Source organism: Poecilia mexicana, unplaced genomic scaffold (genome assembly GCF_051168715.1).
Source record: "Poecilia mexicana isolate PSO_F unplaced genomic scaffold, ASM5116871v1 scaffold_20, whole genome shotgun sequence".
NCBI lineage: Eukaryota > Metazoa > Chordata > Actinopteri > Cyprinodontiformes > Poeciliidae > Poecilia > Poecilia mexicana.
Window position 1 is genome coordinate 25,253,502 of NW_028263389.1, and position 19,318 is coordinate 25,272,819.

Genomic DNA, 19,318 nt, shown 5'->3' on the forward strand with positions numbered 1-19,318 from the left:
TGTGGAATCAACTCCTCTCAAAAATTAAACTCTCAAAGATCATTAAAAATGTAAACAAAAATTTGTATTTCAGCTACATACACTTTTCAGAAATTGGTTATTCAAATGCATATGTAAAATAATTAATTCAATAGTGTCCAGTTTTACACAAAAGCATCCTTGTGATAATGCCACGCTTAATGAAAATGTTACCATTATCCTGATATTTTTCAAAACAGCTGAGTGTTGTATTTATGTATGGTTTTCTTTTTAGAATTTAAAAAGTTGTTCACATTTTATCTGAATTTTTCCCATGTCCCCTCAGGGGCTCCGTAAAAGTTTATAGTACTTTTAACCAAAGTTTTCTTACTGACAACAATTACATCCAACTGTAACTTTATAAAATTAAAATTAGAGGTGATGCAGGAAATTCATGAATATTTAAATAAACATGGCATAGATACTGATTGAAGCTATTCAATTTTAAATTACCGATTTCAATTTAGTAAGGGCTTCTATACGACTCTGTATTTCAGTCATGCAGGAAGGCCCTGTAAGAGCTCATTAAATAATGTCAAATGAATAAATTCATAATTAACCATATCTATAAACCGACTAGGAATTAGAGTCCATTTCTTCTCTGCCCCTGTTGATATAATTTAAAAATTTGAAAGCAATTTTGCATGTTACTATTCTCCAAAACTAAAATATTCCAGGGTGTCACAAGTTTTCCAAATCTTCTGTCTAGAATTGAAAGTAGACGATGAGATGTTCTAAATGTAAAGATTTATCAGAAATTTTTTATGTTTATAATTTATGTTTATAATTTATCATTTCCCCCTTTTGTTTTCTTATGTAAATAGAAAACAAACAAAATATTGTTCAGATACTCTTTTTTTTTTTACATATGTCTAAAATGTCCAACTGAAACTGAACTGCAAAGGCCAAAAGTTTTATTATTTTAAAGAGTTCAGATCAGAATTTGGATTGCTTTCCTAAAAAGCAGTGTCAATGTTCTGTGTGAACCGACAAAAGAAAAATTCATCAATTTAGGCAGAGGAGTAAAAGATGTAGACAAAAATTATGCAGTACTGTAAGATGTCTTTGCGTTTCAAATCAAATGTTTTGTTGGACTTGGATTCATGTATTAATTCAATCAAAATTTAAGGCACACAAGTGTTGTGAGCCATTTGTTGTCCAATCAGTTTGTTTTTACATAATCAATTATTATCATATCCACTTTAAAAGCTTCATCATGTCCAATTTGTGCCTTTCTACCAAGACACGCATGTGTTTCAAAATTAGCAGTTAGTTCAGTTAGTAAATTAGTTGGTTAGTTGGTTTGTTATTAGAAAAGTAAAAACAACAATAATGTCAATACAAATGAAAAGAAAATAAGACATGTCAAACCAAATGAAACAGTCTCGTAATAAATGATATCTGGTTTTAAACCAAAGCTAAAATGTGATTATTTCTGTTCCAACACATTATTTCCCATTTTGAATTAAGGTAACCGAATTATCTGGATTTAGAATCATAAATTGTCTTTGAGACAAGAATATTTTGTAATAAACCTTAATTGAATCTGGAGCTGTTTCATAATCACCTTTTAATTCATACAAATATTCATATTCATTTACCAATTCTGTTCCCTCTTTAGACATTTTAAGGTGACCAAGTTTCAAATAAAAAGAAATCCTGTTTTTGATAAGATAATGAAGAGAGGCAAATATTGATTAGTCCATGATAAAGTTCAAGTCTGGTATAAACCTCATTTTTAAAGTTTCATTAAGTTTAAATTTAAACCCATCAACAGCTAAGCAAAAATTTCTAGAATTTCAACACATTAGATGTCACTTTATTTTGTTTACAATTTTACCTGTTATGTAATTTCGTTCATCCTTCATACAGTTAATTTTACCCCATGTGAATTTAGTGAATTGTGCAGGATTAGTTTAGTTTCAACCAGTTTTCCCTTTGTGTCATTTATTGCTTCCAGCCAATATTTTCCCAAAGGCTGTTTAACAGGTCGCCTCCTTTCTGCACCAGGTATTCTAGCCCTTTTTTTTTTTTTTTAGTTTTTCTCTTTCTCCCTTATTTTCATATTCGTCATGCTTTGACAAATAGGTTATTAATGCTTCTATTTGCTCACCGAGCGCAATCCATGGCCCGATGCCCCACTTTGGATAGTATTTTTCCTTTTCAAATTCACCCTCCATCTGTTTAGGCTAAAATTTAGGCTCAAAAATCACCTCTTCTCTCTTTTCCCTTTTTTTTTTTAGTTTTGCTCGCACGGCGGCAAGGAAATCAAACACAGTAGAAAATCAAACCCAGCAAACAAAATCAAAAACCTCTCACAGATTATAATTTCCCAATCTTGACCGTGGTTTTAAAACACATTGCAATAAACATAAAATAGTACATTTAAACACATAACGTCTGCTCAGCGGCAGAAGCTTACACACACAGCTGACAGACACACACACAGCTGACAGACACACACACAGCTGACAGACACACACACAGCTGACAGACACACAGAAATGGATCCACGCTTTTCAGCTCCTATTTTTGTCCTCTTTTTAACACTTATTACACTACAGAGGAACAGATCGCGATCAACCTTTATCTTATTCTCTTATCTTTTTTCCTATGGTGGACCCCTCTCAACACTTTTGTGTTTCTTGAGCAAGTCACAGATTGGCTAACGCGTTATTTTTAGAGGGCAGCACTCCCCAAGGATAAAACCGACAAAACCTAGTCTTTCCCTTCCCCGCGTCCGGGGGAGGTCGGAGACGACCAGTTCTCACTATAGCGCCAATCGACCTTTAAACCTAATTTCTTTAAACCTAAAAGCTACTTAGTTTCTCCACACCTAAATTTACTTTGTCTTGTCTATACTCCTATGAACAGTTAAACATGTAGACAGGCCAGTGGAACACAATTTGAACAGAAATGTAAAAGCAATATGAAATTTAGACAAACCTGGGAAACAGTACAGACAACGGCTGATAACTGAAATTTATACAGACCTGGGAAACAGTACAATGGTGTATATTAAGGAACAAGTGTCCTTACCTTTCATGTGGGCCCTACACCAGAGTACTGTTCCGGAAAGTCTGCGCCTAAACGGCCAGTCCAATCTCTGCTCATGTGTCAACACAAAACCATCCTCTGCTACCATCTGTTGAGAACGAGAATCTCAATCGATGAATCATAATTTGTATTGACACACGGAGCATAAAATCAGCCAAGAAAAGCATTCAGACTTTACTTATTTTATTAACTTTCAGCGCTGAAAGGAGACGCTTTACCATTACATCCGAGAAGAGTTTCTAAAAAAGTCTGTGCAGCGTCTGAGGAGAAAGAGGAGGGCAGCTGATTATATGAACTGAAGACACTCCCTGAAATCACACCATGTCTCTGTGGCCTGATAAGTTTCTGTTTTCTCGTGAGAAATGGACCTTGGTGTCTAACAGAATCAAAAATGTAACTCTTTACTATGGGCCCTTTGTCTAACAGCATGTGACTCTTTCTCGGCCTTGGTAAAGCATCTCAACACATAATAGTAATCATAATGATTTAACTAATTTACTAATCTCAACAGATTCTACAGAGATTGTCTGCAATTGATAACAGCTGAAAAGTGTTGCAGACTGTCCTATTTAAATGAGGAGTTTGCATGCAAAATGTCCTCTTCTGTATATTGTCACCTTCCTGAAATAATGCCCTAAGTACTTTTCTTTGCCAAAAAATGACTTTTTTGATGATGTCAGCAAAAAAGAAAAAAAAGGCACTTATGGCAAAAAATGACTAAATCTTTATTTCAGGAAGGTGATAATATGAAATTGGATATGATCTACAATCAATCTCAGTGTGCACCACTCTTAGTGTGAGAAGTGAATATCACTCCGTATTGTTTAACAAGACTCCTTCCATGTTTAATTTCAAATTGTCTGAAGAATTCAAGCCCCATGTTGCTAAAGGGACTAGCCTCTTTGAGCAGGTTGGCCATTTACAGTCTTCCATCCTTAACACGGAGCCTTCTGCACACAATGCACTTTTTTAATAACAAACCGATACAGTTAAATATAGATATGGATATTGATATGGATGTGACAAAAAATATTACTATATTGTACAGTAGTTTTATGCATATAGTATGATTTATTTGAGAAACAAGGCTGGCAGTGTCAGCAGCAGATGTCACTAGTGAGTAATGAACCTGATCTGTTCTATATAAGAAAGTATTCAGACACAGAATCAGAGGTCAGGCAAACTCTCCCAGAGCTGAAGGTTGGCTCACACTCTGTCATGAATAACCACGAATCTAACAGAACGTCTAAAAAACTAATTGAGGTTTTCCTTTGCGCCAGTCAAATTTCAACTTGATTAATGCTGAGATGAATATGAAAACTTCAGAAGATGAAAACGATTTTGTGAAAGAGAGTAAAACATAATTCAGCCACAGTGAGGTTGATGAAGTCAAAAAAAGAAACACGGCTTCAGGTTGTTGTTCTACGACCTACAAAATCATAGATGGCACCTTGTTTTTTAAGCACAAGGTTTATATTTTCTTTCATCTTGGTGCAATAAATGTTAATAATATGGAACTTGTAATGTGTGTTTTGTAGCACGTTTAGATTTAAAACCTGGTTCACATTTTCATTATGTCCTGAAATTTACAAATATTTGAACTAGAAGACTCTGTACTTGTTTTATCAAGACAGTAAGTATTTCCAACAGCTAAAGAAAGAAATTCTATTATAATTAAACCTGTGTGTTTCGAGGATGAGGTCAGTGGTTTGGAATGCAGCAGCATGTGTGTAGGGGCCTCATAATGGTCAGTGTGTATGAGAAAATGTGTGTCTCCCACAGACAACAGCCTTGTTGCCAGGAATGGAGGTGAGCAAGACAGCAACCAAAGAACAGTTATACAGGAGAGATGGAAAGAGAGAGAAGAGGCTCCCAGGGGTACCTGTGGGTGCCTAAGAGTCTGAGAGATTCTGTCAAAAAATATTGGTTCCACTGTCCAACAGGGATGCTTTAGGGAGAATGTGTGGGTGGAGAAAGATGAGATGGGGACACAATGAGGAGACATAGGGCTCCCTCTCTGGCTTCAGCCTGCTGCTCCACTGAAGCACAAAGGAGGTGAGCATAGATACTATTTACTTCCAGTCAGTCTTCTTTAATCTTAATTTAAATGTTACTTGTTTGTTTATTTGTTAACAGGGCCGGCCCAAGCCTCCATGGGGCCCTAAGTGAAATGTGGTTTTGGGGCCCTCTAGTTCTGCTAACAATATGGACTGGCTGCAATCAGCAGTCCGATCATTAGATCATTCACACACCTGCTATAAACTTACTGCATCTCTGGCAGTGCTGTTTACATGATATACATGTATAATGGGATACATTTATTGGCCAACTGATTTATCGACCAGTTGATTCCTGGGCGTCGATTTCCTTAATTTTGGGGGATCGTGATTGGCCGATACTTACATGTGAAGCTGATCTTATCCCCTGATCTTTTCTTCATCATCAAAGGTTTATAAATCAGCCTCTGTCCTCTTCTGCTCTGCAGTGAGAGGTTTGACTGACAGACCGACCAGGTCAGGTCTCAACGTTTACAGTTAACAATATTCACCACACTGTTGCAACTCAGTGACTTTCTTGCTATATTTAGCAACATTTCAGACTAGAAGATTCAAATCAGCCAAAATCAAAATCAGCCGGTCAGGCTTTTTAAGGATCGGGATCGGCTAGAAAACCGCAATCGGTGCAGCCTTACACACATATTCATGACATTCTTTGATTAAATAAATTTCTCTTAAGCGTTACTCCAATAGCTAAAAATGTAATTTATACCAGGTGAATCTTTCTCCTCTGAGAATGTGGACCGGTACCGGTACTGGACTGATTCTGAGCCTTCACATTTCAACAGAAGTTTCACATAACTTAGAAGTTGATGTAAAATAATGTTTGTTTTAGCCACAAAATGATTCTGCTCAGCAGCAAACAACAAATCCCCAACTACAGCATAGAGCAGCTCATCGATGTAGCAGCTGTGTAGCCTGACGTAAAAACTTTTTGCTAGATCAGTGTTTCTCAACCTTTTTTGGGCCAGCGCCCCCCTAGCCTTTATCCAGGTCCCTCACCGCCCCCCACCAAAGAATTTGTAGGCTACTTTGCACTGACCATTATTTTATTATTAATATAACTGTCACTATTGTAGATGTTTTGATTTTTATGCTTGTTTCTGTATTTATCATCAAAAATAATTTCCCAGAGAACAAAAAACTCATGGGAATAGAAATTATTTTCACAGGCGTCTATGAAAAATGCAATGAACATTCAAGTTAAAATTAGTAGGCCTAACAGCAGCCAATCAATGGAAAAATATCCTTGTGCCATTTTCTAGTTTTTAAATATTCCACAAAATGATCAGATAAAAGATGAACAACATGTCTTTTTAAACTTTGAACTATTTGCAAAACGACTGAGCTCTGCAACATTTAAACATGGATAGAACTGTAACTACATTAATCATAGCTCTTCTTGTAGGTTTCTGGTGCTGCAGCTCTGTGCTGCCTTCAGGAGAATGGGACATCAGAATATCATCCATAAAACTTAACTCACATGGCATTTATTGTTCAAACCAGAGCTGTCAGTGGAAAAACAAAAGTTCATTTTAATGCCATACAAATATGAGACAGAAACATGGATTATATCTTTATATAGACCTGTCTATTGATTATAGATTAATAGTTTTACTGGACAGAAATTACAAAGAACAAATCTGGTTCTTAATCAAATCTAATTAAAAACATAAATAAGTGATAAGTTCTTTACTGTTATGGTCTGTAAGATATATTTATTCTCAGTATTAGATGTGGTCTCAACAAACCCATGACATTTCAACAATATTATTTTACCTTTTATCTGGAAATAGTGTCTGTTTATTCTTGCCATACAGTCTCTGTATTAATTATTGCTCTAAAGGTCTTGCCATACCAGTTTATTCCTCTGTATTTACTTTAGTTTCTTAGTTTATTCTTGTATTTTCTTCTTCATTCATTTCCATTTAGTTTCCTTTCATTAGTATTATCCTCTCTCGGTTTATTGCTATGTCCACTTTAGTTTCTTTCCTGTTGTTAGATTTATTTTATCATTTATTGACCATCATTAATCTTCACTCATCACCTGCTGCTCCGCCTAATCATCATGTTTCACATCATGTGTTGATTTTTTCACTGTTCAACGTTGGATTCTCTGTTTTTATGCCATAATTCACATCTAGTTCGTCGCTCTGTTTTATGTCCCGCTTCTCCTGTTTCAGAGTTTTGTGCAATGTGCGCGTCTTTTTTTTTTTTAACCCCCTAAGGTGCAGGGAGGTCGGGAAGCGTATCGATGGGGAAAAGGCAGACTGACATAAACCTTTTAAAACAACGGAAACAATTTCTGCAGTCTGATTATTGAAATTTAAAAGTGCTGTGTTGTTCTATCACCCCCGTTTCATACCAGATCTTACAGCACCGATGTTAACGCTATAAAATGAACGCTCTCTATCGTGGTGTCACCATGGAGGGATTTCTTTATTTCTTTATTTCCACGGGTTCATTTTTCAGAGGGATACACAGTGAGGTGATTTTAGCTACCAGTAGCAGAAGAACAGAGCTGCGCCAAGAAGCTAACAGAAGCTAACAAACACTGAATAGAAGAAGAACTGCCATTGATACCGTTGCAGCCAAGCATGGTTTAATGTTAAACAATACAGTTTTACCAAGTTGCTCAGAGTCTAAACTGGCATTGTTGTGCATTTAAGGTGTAAAGTTTACCTTCGACCAAACGCCCCCCAAAGGCGTCCCAGCGCCCCACTTTTGTAAAAATGTCCGCCAGCGCTCCCTTCCGTCCTCTGAACGCCGCTATGCTAGACAATGTCAAACATTGAGAAGTTTTAATTATTGTCATTAAACGTTATCAAACTCGCCGTTTTGAAGCCAGAAAAACCTCAGAAATATCCAGATCCAAGCAGGAGAATCAATTCAACCCCAGCATAAATGTTTGGCTGTTGAACTGGACTGTTCCAGGTCGCTATCAAGGTAATTTTCCATTAGCAGCTTTACAAATCTTTCACATTATATTACATTACCAAGGCACGTTAAAACAAACCTTTATCTTGGCTTTTTTTCTTCCTCTTCTTTTTCTCCCTCCCTGAAGGATAAGTCCTTTTATGAGAAAAAAACTTCTGACTGGAGCAAAAAAAAAAAAAAAAAAAAGAAAAATCAGCTAAGTGACTGCTTAGTTTGCTCTGCCTTGGGCCGGCCCTGGTTGTTAAGGTATGAAATTTTATGGAGTGTGAGTGTAATAAAACTCAGTTATGATGAGCAACTAATGTTGAATTAGTTGCCATTACAGTACTGTAATCTTTTAGTTTTTACCAGCTTTCTAAAGATACTAACAGTTCAGCTAACTGATTTTAGCAAATTAGCTTATACTCGTTCCGATTAGATGTCAATCATCAGTTTTTTATGTTGTCATGGATTTTAATAGAGCTTAGGCCTGCACTTTGACTGAACTATTCTAATACTTAATAATTATCATTGGCTGTTATTCAGTGGCTTGCTAAAGTATTCATACCCCTCGAAACTTTCTATATTTTATCTCATTCCAACCACAAACTTCAATATAGTTCATGGGAATTTTAGGTGAACACTGGAGTGTAGATCTGTAGCACATGCTATGTGCTAATGCTAATATCTCCTGATTGTCAAGCTGAATAACCAGAGACTGCCCCTGAATCCAGACCTGGTATCTTGTGGTTTGTGTGATCACCACACAAAATTACACAATGCAGAAATCCACCTGTTACACTTACGAAATATTTTGAAAATTGGTAAATCTCCTTCTCTTTATTTTAGTAGCTTAACATCTTATTTCTTTACTTTTAATTACCTCAGTAATTGATATATTGACATAATTGACCCACCTTCAGTTGTTCCTGGTAGATTCAAATTAATTCAGGTTTTTCTTTTTCTTTTGTTTCCCATCAATTCTCTTTGTGGAAAGAGTATTATAGTGAAAACTCTGCTCTTTGCTGCACATGGGTGAAGGTTTTATGGGTGGAGAAAAGCCTATACACATGTATGTAAGGCTAATCACAGGTATTGGCTAAATAGGAAACAAAAAGGGTTCACCCAAAGGTCTGCCACATCCTGCTGCCACAACTAAACATTTATTCTTAACTGGATGTTGGATATTTGTGCATTACAGCCCTACTTTAAGTGATAACATTTTGAGAGTAATGTGGGAGAGGTGGAAGCAGCAAACCTATGGAGTCAGTTTTGTTTCACAATTATTCAATCAAAAAAACAAATCATGTCAAACAAAAAAAGTAGTATTCAATCAAAAAAAAAAAAATCATGTCAAAGCAAAAATCACTAAGTTTTTTTTTAAAACTTTTTTTTGTATTTGGTTGAGTCTCTTTTTTTTTTGGTTGAGTCTCTTTTTTTTGGTTGAAACTTTTTCTGAGTTTTTGGTTTTCTTGCTTATACAACTTTATTTGCTTTGGGGAAGCTTACATGAACATTCTGGGCGGGGCTTAAGGACGAGCGATGTAAGACGTGTTCCGATTGGTTAGCGCTGACTAAAGCTTATGACTCTCTGAGATCTCAGAACTCCGTCCCGAACTGCAGGGCTTCGGTGACGGGACACAGAATGTGATGGTAAGTAATCTTCACAAAATTACACCGTTTAGCAGCTTCTAAAGTGTCCACCCTGTTTCAAAGAAGAAATCTTACACAACTTATGACAACAGTCAGATATTTTGTCTGCCGTGATCCCCGGTAGCATATTGTGCTAGCTAATGTTAGCACTAGGTAAAGTTCATAAACTAGGCTTGTGTAATATTCGCCTGTCTTTATGTTGAATTCATTAACCAATGAATTCGAGTGGCATTAAGCGTGGAAAATACCAGATATATCTGGAGGAAATATCTGTTAAAAACTGTTGTGTAATCCTCCGTGTGTGTGTGTGTGTGTGTGTGTGTGTGTGTATTACCTGGCATTGAAGCTAAAATGGGAAAACAGCAGATCGTTGCTCCAATGTTATTAGGTCCACATTAATCTGCACCACCAAAAAAAAGAGACTGAACCAAAAAAAAAAGTTTCAACCAAAAAAAAAGTTTCAACCAAAAAAAAGTTTCAACCAAAAAAAGAGACTCAATCAAAAAAACAAAAAAAGTTTTTAAAAAAAAACTTAGTGATTTTTGCTTTGACATGATTTTTTTTTTTGATTGAATAATTGTGAAACAAAACTAACTCCATACAAACCATCTAAGACAAGCTCCTAAAAGTCAAGGAGTGACAAATCAGAGTGCTCCAGAACATTGTTCAAACTCCCCAAAAACAGCAACCCCTTCATAACTGCTCTATAAAAGCCAAAGTAAGCTGCCTGTCTTTCTAGGCCTTCTCATTCTGTGGCATGAGTTAGATGGTTAGGTAAACAGCATTCAAACAAGAGCTAACATTTCAGGAAACTGGAGAAATTATTTAAATAATAATAAGGGCACTGAGCATTCTATAAAAGGCCACTCAGTAAAACACTTGTCAGGCAACATGAAACCCTTTTTGTTTTTCTGTTAGAGGTTTCATGTAACTGAACAGAGGTTAGCACATGTCCTATGTGCAGTTTGAAAATATTCTGAAAAAAAAATAAAGTAACTCTATTTCCAACATAGATAAGCTTGACAAGCTCTATTGATTCCCTAGTCCAGAAGATACGCAGCGGAATTGTGAAAACAATATATATTTGAAATACATTGTGCAGCTATACTAGAGGTGTGCCAATCGATCGGCCACCGATCATAATCGGCCGATTTCCGTGAAAAAGTGTATGATCGGTGATCGCCGATCACGGTCTCTTGTTGCCGATCACACAAACCGATCTTTCCTCTTTCCTTCACTCTGCGCAAACGCGCAGCAACAAATCCTAAGCGATGTGTAACTATAACGCACTGAGTGAATGGGGAAGTTTGCGTGTTGCGGCGGAAAATTGAAGCAGGTCAAAATGCATCAACACGACGAATCTAATACGACATAAAAACAATGAGATACTTGACGGAGTTTGGCTACATCGAGGCTCACTGCAGTAAAAAAGACATACGGAGGATCAGATAGCAGGTAAAGCAGCGCACAGCTACAAACACTCACCCGGATTAGCATGACGGTCAGAAAGCTAAACAAATAACCTGGAAAATTAGCGAGGTAAGACCTGGTAGTGACTCTCACACCGAACCTGCTTAAAGCTGCAGCATCTAACTTAAAAAAATACATTTTACATATGTATTAAAACTTTCGCTGTCCTAACATGAGACAGATAATCTCTAAAAAAATAATCAATCTCCTCCCTGATCTGCATAATTACTCCGCTCAGTCAGAAACAGCCACTCAGAGCTAGCAGTAATCAGCTAGCCGCCATGGTAACAGGAAGTTTTCATTCAGTAACTCTGGATTGTTTATTGTAATGGATCCTGTTTTTGCCTTTGAATGTTAAGTTTTATACTTGAATTTTTTGGCAATGTTGAGAGGTTTTATTTTGGCTCTTTGCATTATTTAGCCTCTTCAGAGCCTTCATGTGTTTTCAGTCTGTTAAAGATAGTATCACCGATAGCAGTACAATTTGCACAATGCCTGTTTTGTTTTTTTTTCTTGGAAAAAGTTATTAAAAACAAGTTTTATATCTAAATTAAGGTGAATTCATGGTTCCTTTTTCCACATAATGTAACCAGTAGTGTTTATGATTAAAAAAATAATAATTATGTGATCGGAATCGGCAGGAAAAAACCTGATCGACACATCTCTAATAATCACACATAAACTACATTTAAACTTCATATGAAGCACTATGGTGAGGTCATTCTGAAGTGAATATTTGAAGTATACCATGAGCACACCTCAATATAAGCCACCAACTTTGAAAAGAAAAAAGTGTACACATATATTCCACACTTGTCTAGAAGTCACAGGTGTCCATGTTGTTAGAGGAGATATTTACAACTTTTAATGAAAGATGTGCTGATAATAGGAGCAAATTATATTGTCAAAAAATGACAGTAAAAGTCTGGCTTTTGTCAATTAGCCACACACATGACATTCATTTTAAATTGCATTCTTTATTTGTTGGGTTCTTTGAGTAGTTTTCTTGTTTTGTCGAGTCCATCTGGTTATGTTGAGTGTCTTTATATATAATTTAGATTTTTATTTGAGCTGATGTATTTGTTTTGGGCAGTTATTTGGTATATCTTAGTGAATTATTTTGTAATCTCATTTTTTTTCCTTTAGTTTTATTTTAATGGAGGTTTGTAACCTCCATTAAAAGTTTTTTCTTTTGTAGTTGCTGGTTTTGTTGCAGTCTTCCTCTTCTGTGGGCCGTGATTCTTGAGTTTGGGTTTCGCACTGCATGTCTGATGCCTTAAAAGTTTTTTTTTCCCTTTTTCCTGTGTTTCTGACCATTACCACCGACCCTTTTACCGGTAACCTCAGCTACTGTGTTTTTTTTTATTTTTATTTCTTTGTTCCATTTCTGTTTTTTTCTTTTTAGATTAGAATTTTTAAGCTTTTTTAATCTAGAATTTATTAAATTGCTTTGTAAATCCTGTCTCAGACATCATAAATATTGTTTTATATGCAAACATATGTGCCTTATTAAGGAGTAGTATTCTCTGGGTGAAATTCCCAGGGGGGTGTTACGAGCCACTCATTTTTGGGGTCCAAAAACTTAAGTAGCGTAATATTTATGAGCCCCTCTTAGTGCTGCCACATTTGTTTTAATGGTTTTAGTTAAACAACTACAGGAAGCACAGCTACATAGTCAATCAATCAATCAATCAATCAATCAATCAATCAATCAAATTTTATTTGTATAGCACATTTCAGCAGCAAGGCATTTCAAAGTGCTTTACATCATGAACACAAAAACACAAAGTCATGCAACATAGAATCAACAATCAAAACATAACATTAAGTGCCATCATTAAATTCTTAATTGATTATGTTTCAAATACAACTCTAAACAGGTGGGTTTTAGTCGAGATTTAAAGGAAGTCAGTGTTTCAGCTGTTTTACAGTTTTCTGGAAGTTTGTTCCAGATTTGTGGTGCATAGAAGCTGAATGCTGCTTCTCCTCGTTTGGTTCTGGTTCTGGGGATGCAGAGCAGAACCAGAACCTGAGGGGTCTGGAAGGTTGATATAACAACAGTAAATCTTTAATGTATTGTGGTGCTAAACCGTTCAGTGATTTATAAACCAACAACATTAGTGATGGGTAGATGAAGCGTCATGAAGCGTTTCAACCCAAAGCAAAACTGTATTGATATTGTGTCACTGAATACTGACACCTGCTGGACATTAAAAATCCCTACAGGCAACGTAGGGATGCAACGTTGATGACCTTGTCTATACAATAAAATTTAAGTCTTTGTATTTTATTGTATATTAAATATTGTATTATGTCATATCTTCAGTTAAATTTAAAATATATTTGATATTCTTAGATACAGTCAATAAATAATGTGAACATGTACCATAAAGTGAAAATTTAAGTGAACGTGTTTGGAATGAGGATGCTTGTGTATTGTTGATTTATTATTATTATTATTATTATTATTTTTATTTATTTATTTATTTATTTTAAATTTTCAATCAAAAAATCGTTTTTCCAACATTTTGAAATTTAGTCTGTTATGCTTTTTGACACTTCTCCTGCTGTAGAAAAAAGTGAAATAAACAATACATTTATATGAAATAATTTATAAAAAGCAACTGAGTAATTTGTAGAATGGCTGTCCGAGTTTATCCTAGGTTTATCTGAAACTTCAATCTCATGCCTGGCCTCATAATGCCTCAACATTGAGGAGGTGGATTTATTTAAGACAGTTCTGTCAAACATATGTGACTCTTAACCTGCAGAACATAATATGAAAGTAAACTAAGAGTCAGTTTCAGCTGGATTTGGATTCAGATAGATCAAGTAGAAACTGAAAAAAAACCCCTGATGAAGCAACAAAATGAAAACAAATACTTTATTTTCCGATGTCAGATCAAAATGGTCCCCACACTGTGAACACCTTTCGTTTGCCTTGAAGCTGCTCCATAGTTGACGCTATACCGTAAAAGATCAAGAATTCATTTGGCAAATGCATCCAGCTGACAGATTCGCTTCCTTATAAACACAGTTTGGTGCATTAATGTCATTTTGAAACAGTTCCTGTATCGGTCACGTGACTTGCTGAAAGCAATACGCTTAGCCAAATTCAGGGTCTGCATCCTTCGAACGACGGATTTGTAGGCCGATTACGTCATAGCGTTGCGACAAGGCCTGTCCGAATTCAAAGACTCCTTCAAATGCATCCTTCTTTTCCTCAGATTTGAAGGATGGGTCCGGTGTATCCTTCACGGCCCACGATATTCCATAATTCATTGCGGGCTCCAACTGGGCGTTCAGGCAGAGTGTCAATGGCGGTGAATAGCATCAAATTATTTAGCTTTATACCACTTTAAATGACACAACGTGATTTGGTACAACGTTTTTAGACGAGAATGTAAGTGTGTAAATCTCAAATATCTGCTCGGTTCATCAATACATCATCTAATTGCAATATTGCTCTGACATTTTCGGACCTGTCTGCTACGCTGCGTTAACAGCCAGCTCCCCTCCAGCTGTCAGCTGGCCAGGCGCTCCAGGTTCGGTATACCGAGACAAAACGCCTAACTCCTGGAACATTGTTAAAAAACTCCCGCTAGCTTTCCCCAATGAGTGGGAGTTAAACACCGATATTATTCAGACAGGTCTGGTTTAAAAATGTTTGTTTTATAAAGTATTTCAAAGCAGAGCACATCGGTTTGATTGATTAATTAAAGTTCAGCCTTCAAACATAATAGGCTTACTTAACCGTAATGTCCTATCTGCGATGTGGAGAGTATTATATTTGCAAATGAATAATTTGTATTCCTTGTAGAAAAGCGCAGTACACATTTGAACATTTTAGAATCAAACTAAGAGATTTCCTTTTTACTATGGAACATCCTTTACTATAAAAGGTGAAGAATAATATAGAAATCAGTAATACAAGACTGAAAAACAAACTTCGGCTGCATTGTTTTTTTGTTTTTTTCTTCTCCCCTCTCTGCTTCATGCTGTCATAGTTGCTTGGCAACATGAGTTACACTGAGGTGGGGGCGGGGACAGTTGGTGAAGCTAGACCTGTCCGAATCCACAGATATTTTTCTTCCGGTCTTAGTTAATTCCCGGCCTTCGAAGGACCCGTCCTACGCAGACCAGTCCTTCGAAGGATGCAGACCCTGAATTCGGACACAGCCTATGTCTCTCAACTGGCCTGGGAACGCCTTGGGGCTCCCCCGGAGGAGCTGGAAGAAGTGGCTGGGGAGAGGGAAGTCTGGGCCTCCCTTCTGAAGCTGCTGCCCCCCCGACCTGACCCCGGATAAGCGGAAGAAAATGGATGGATGGATGTTTTCAAAGCCTTGGGGGAAAACACCTGATGAGAGCGATGAGTTTACTATTTGGATCATATCATTAATGACAGGCAGGACTTTCTTAAAGAAATGTGTGGGTAGAACATCCAGACAGAAGGAACTGGAGCTTAATTGACTTATAATTTCTTCTAGGGTTTTATAATTAAGTAGCTGAAACTGAGTCATTTTTCCTGTATTTGTTTTATTTGGGCACAGCATTGGTACTGCTTTTAGAGTGGATGTGCAGATTAATCCTCTGATTTTTTTAAATTTTCTTTGAAAAGAAGCTGGAAAACTTGTTGCAGGCATTAGATTGGAGTTCAGGTGGTGACGTCATAGGAGGGTTGGTGAGCCTGTCAGCTGTTGCAAATAAAGCTCGAGCTTTAATGTTTTTTGTTTATGACGTCTGCAAAGAGTCTCCCTTGCATATTTTAGTGTTGAGTGATAGTTAGGTAATTTTTCTTTATAGATTTCATTAGAGATGTGCCGATCAGGTTTTTTCCTCCCGATACCGATACCGATTACCCATGAGGGCTGATCACCGATACCGATCACCGATACCGATCACATAATTTTTTTTATCATAAACACTACTGGTTACATTATGTGGAAAAAGGAACCATGAATTCACCTTAATTTAGACAAAAACTTGTTTTTAATAACTTTTTTCAAGAAGAAAACTAAACAAAACAGGCATTGTGCAAATTGTACTGCTATAGGTGATACTATCTTTAACAGACTGATAACATATGAAGGCTCTGAAGAGGCTAAATAATGCAAAGAGCCTAAATAAAACCTCTCAACATTGCCAAAAAATTCAAGTATAAAACTTAACATTCAAAGGCAAAAACAGGTTCCATTACAATAAACAATCCAGAGTTACTGAATGAAAACTTCCTGATAGCATGGCGGCTAGCTGATTACTGCTAGCTCTGATTGGCTGTTTCTGACTGAGTGGAGTAATTATGCAGATCAGGGAGGAGATCGATTATTTTTTTAGAGATTATCTGTCTCATGTTAGGACAGCGAAAGTTTTAATACGTATGTAAAATGTATTTTTTTTAAGTTAGATGCTGCAGCTTTAAGCAGGTTCGGTGTGAGAGTCACTACCAGGTGGAGCAGAAGCGAAGCTCCGTCTGTCAAATATTACTACCTGTAGCGTAGCAGCGGTTCAACAGCGAGAGCAGAACCAGCGTCTGACATCGCAGCTCGAAGACTTAAATAATTTTGCGGGTTATTTGTTTAGCTTTCTGACCGTCATGCTAATCCAGGTGAGTGTTTGTAGCTGTGCGCTGCTTTACCTGCTATCTGATCCTCCGTATGTCTTTTTTACTGCAGTGAGCCTCGATGTAGCCAAACTCCGTCAAGTATGTCATTGTTTTTATGTCGTATTAGCTTCGTTGTGTTGATGCATTTTGACCTGCTTCAATTTTCCGCCGCAACACGCAAACTTCCCCATTAACTCAGTGCGTTATAGTTATACATTGCTTAGGATTTGTTGCTGCGCGTTTGCGCAGTGTGAAGGAAAGAGGAGACCAGCTGCACAGGCAGGCTGGAAATGAGATGATCGGTATCGGCAACAAGAGCCAATGATCGCCGATCACCGATCATGCACTTTTTCACGAAAATCGGCCCGATTATGATCGGTGACCGATCGATCGGCACACCTCTAGATTTCATATTAAACATGAAGTTGAGTTTGATGCCATCTCCGTTCTGCCCAACGGCAGTTATGTAGCAGATTGAACTGTTTGTGCATTTCTCCATGGAGATTTCTTCCTACCAGACACAACCTGCACTTTAATGGGGGCAATGTAATCAATGATATCTGAAACTTTAGACTGAAAATCATCTACCAACTCATCTACATCACTACAGCTTAAGGACAAGGAAGAGTAGATTTGATGAAATGTTTCTGCTGTGTTTTCTGTGAAAGAAAGTTTTGTGACAGTAGCTGTTTGTCCAAGTGGGTTAACGGATAAAGAACTTTCAAAGATAACAGGAAGTGATCCGACAGGCGACATCAGTTACAGAAACATTGGAAATATTCACACCCTCACTGATAACCAGGTCCAGTGTGTGTCCATGAGTGTGTGTTGCTTGTTTGACATGTTGTGTTAAACCAAAACTCTCTAATATATTAAAGAGCTTTTTTGCCCCTCTGACTTGGCGGTTGTCAACATGAATGTTGAGTTTTCAAACCTTTACAATTATTAAACAATCGTAATCAATGCATATGAGAGATAGAAGCTCATTCAAGTCAGTAAAGAAATTTTCCACATATGTTGGAGTTTTGTATAAAGTTAGGGTCAAAGTTCGTTTGTGACCTTTAACCTCAATTCCCAGATACTCAAAAGAGGTGAAATGACCGAAAGAAGTTTTACTACAATTTATGATATTCTTAAATATTGAAGCCACGCCTCCTCCTTTTTTATGTTTTCTATTCTCACTTAAAAAATTGTAGTTAGGAGGCGCTGATGCAATTAGTACGATTGGTTCATTATTGTCATTCAACCATGTTTCTGTCAGAAACACAACATCAATATTATGCTCAGTGATGAAATCATTAATTAATAGAGCTTTAGCACAGAGAGATCTGGTATTTAAAAGAGCCAGTTTAAGTGACTTGGAGGCTGAAAGTTCTTCAGTCTGAGGTTTGAATTAAAGACTGCTGTATTTTGTATTTCTGTTTTTTGTAACTTTTCTTGTAGTGATCTGGACAGGTAATGTCCTGTTTTGCAGTGCCGGGGGGCCAGACACATTCTGGAGGAAGACAGGTGTAAAGATAATATCTGGACCCCGGTCTCAGACCTCAGAAACGCAGAGTGCTGGATCCTCTGGGAGGTCAGAGGCAGGTGGCTTAAATGAAGTGAGGTCTGCTACATGAACACTAAGGAGAGACGTGCCAAGGAGAATCTGTTGATCCATTCCATCTGTAAATTTGAGAAACTCTGGTCCAGAAGACATTTCTTCATAGGTATCTTGTGCATGCAGTGAATGAGTGGAGGAGGGGGGAAACCAGTCACTCTGTCCCCAGTCGATGTTTTATCAGCTTGTTTTGGAATAGTTTGCTCCTGATACACGGAGGGTTCCATCCTAGTCAGCAGTGTTGTGTTCAAGACCACCTAACCCGAGACCAAGACAAGACCAAGACTTTTAGGGTCCGAGACCAAGTCAAGACCAAGACCGAGGGAAGTCGAGACCGAGTCAAGACCAAGACCAGCGCCCCACGCTACATGATACTATAAAATGTGAAATATGATCAAAATTACTTCTCAAATTGATCTGAAAGATCCATATTCACATAAAAACACCTAGATATTAAATACTTAATAAAATTAATCAATATTAATTTTGCTTCCATCTCTGTGTTACAATCCGCGGTGGTCTCGTGCCATCCTTAAAAAGATAACGCCCTGGGTGTTTGTCCATGTTGCTCATGTCAGAAACCACCACTGTCTGCACCATTAAACATAGCAATTGAGGCAATGCCCTGACGGTAAATAACGCTCAACTATGAACACTGACCAACAAGCAAGAAGTAACCAATCACAAGACGCTCACCGTGACTGTTCTCACCCTCTCTCCCGCTACATGAAGCCAGGTAGTCTGACACCATGGCAGACTACCATTACAGCTGCCACTTTGACCGAAAACAATCAAAGAGCAATGTGCATGCTCTGTGTGCTCTTTCGTTCTTGTTTTATTTATTTGTTAATTAAAAAATATCAATGTACATAATTAAATAAAATAATGATAGCTGCTGCAGTGTACGCAGGGGATTACAATAACAAAGAAGAGTGTTCTGTCAGG

At 37.2% G+C, this 19,318-nt stretch overlaps 1 long non-coding RNA gene across 1 annotated transcript; it reads right to left on the reverse strand.

Annotated features, from left to right (window-relative positions):
• Positions 1-2,073: 2,073 nt before the first annotated feature.
• LOC148153525 (uncharacterized) lies at positions 2,074-3,586 on the reverse strand. The gene is made up of 2 exons (XR_015761614.1): positions 3,012-3,586; positions 2,074-2,964 (listed from the first exon to the last, which is right to left on the reverse strand). It is a non-coding gene; the product is annotated as an uncharacterized LOC148153525 (long non-coding RNA).
• Positions 3,587-19,318: the final 15,732 nt, after the last annotated feature.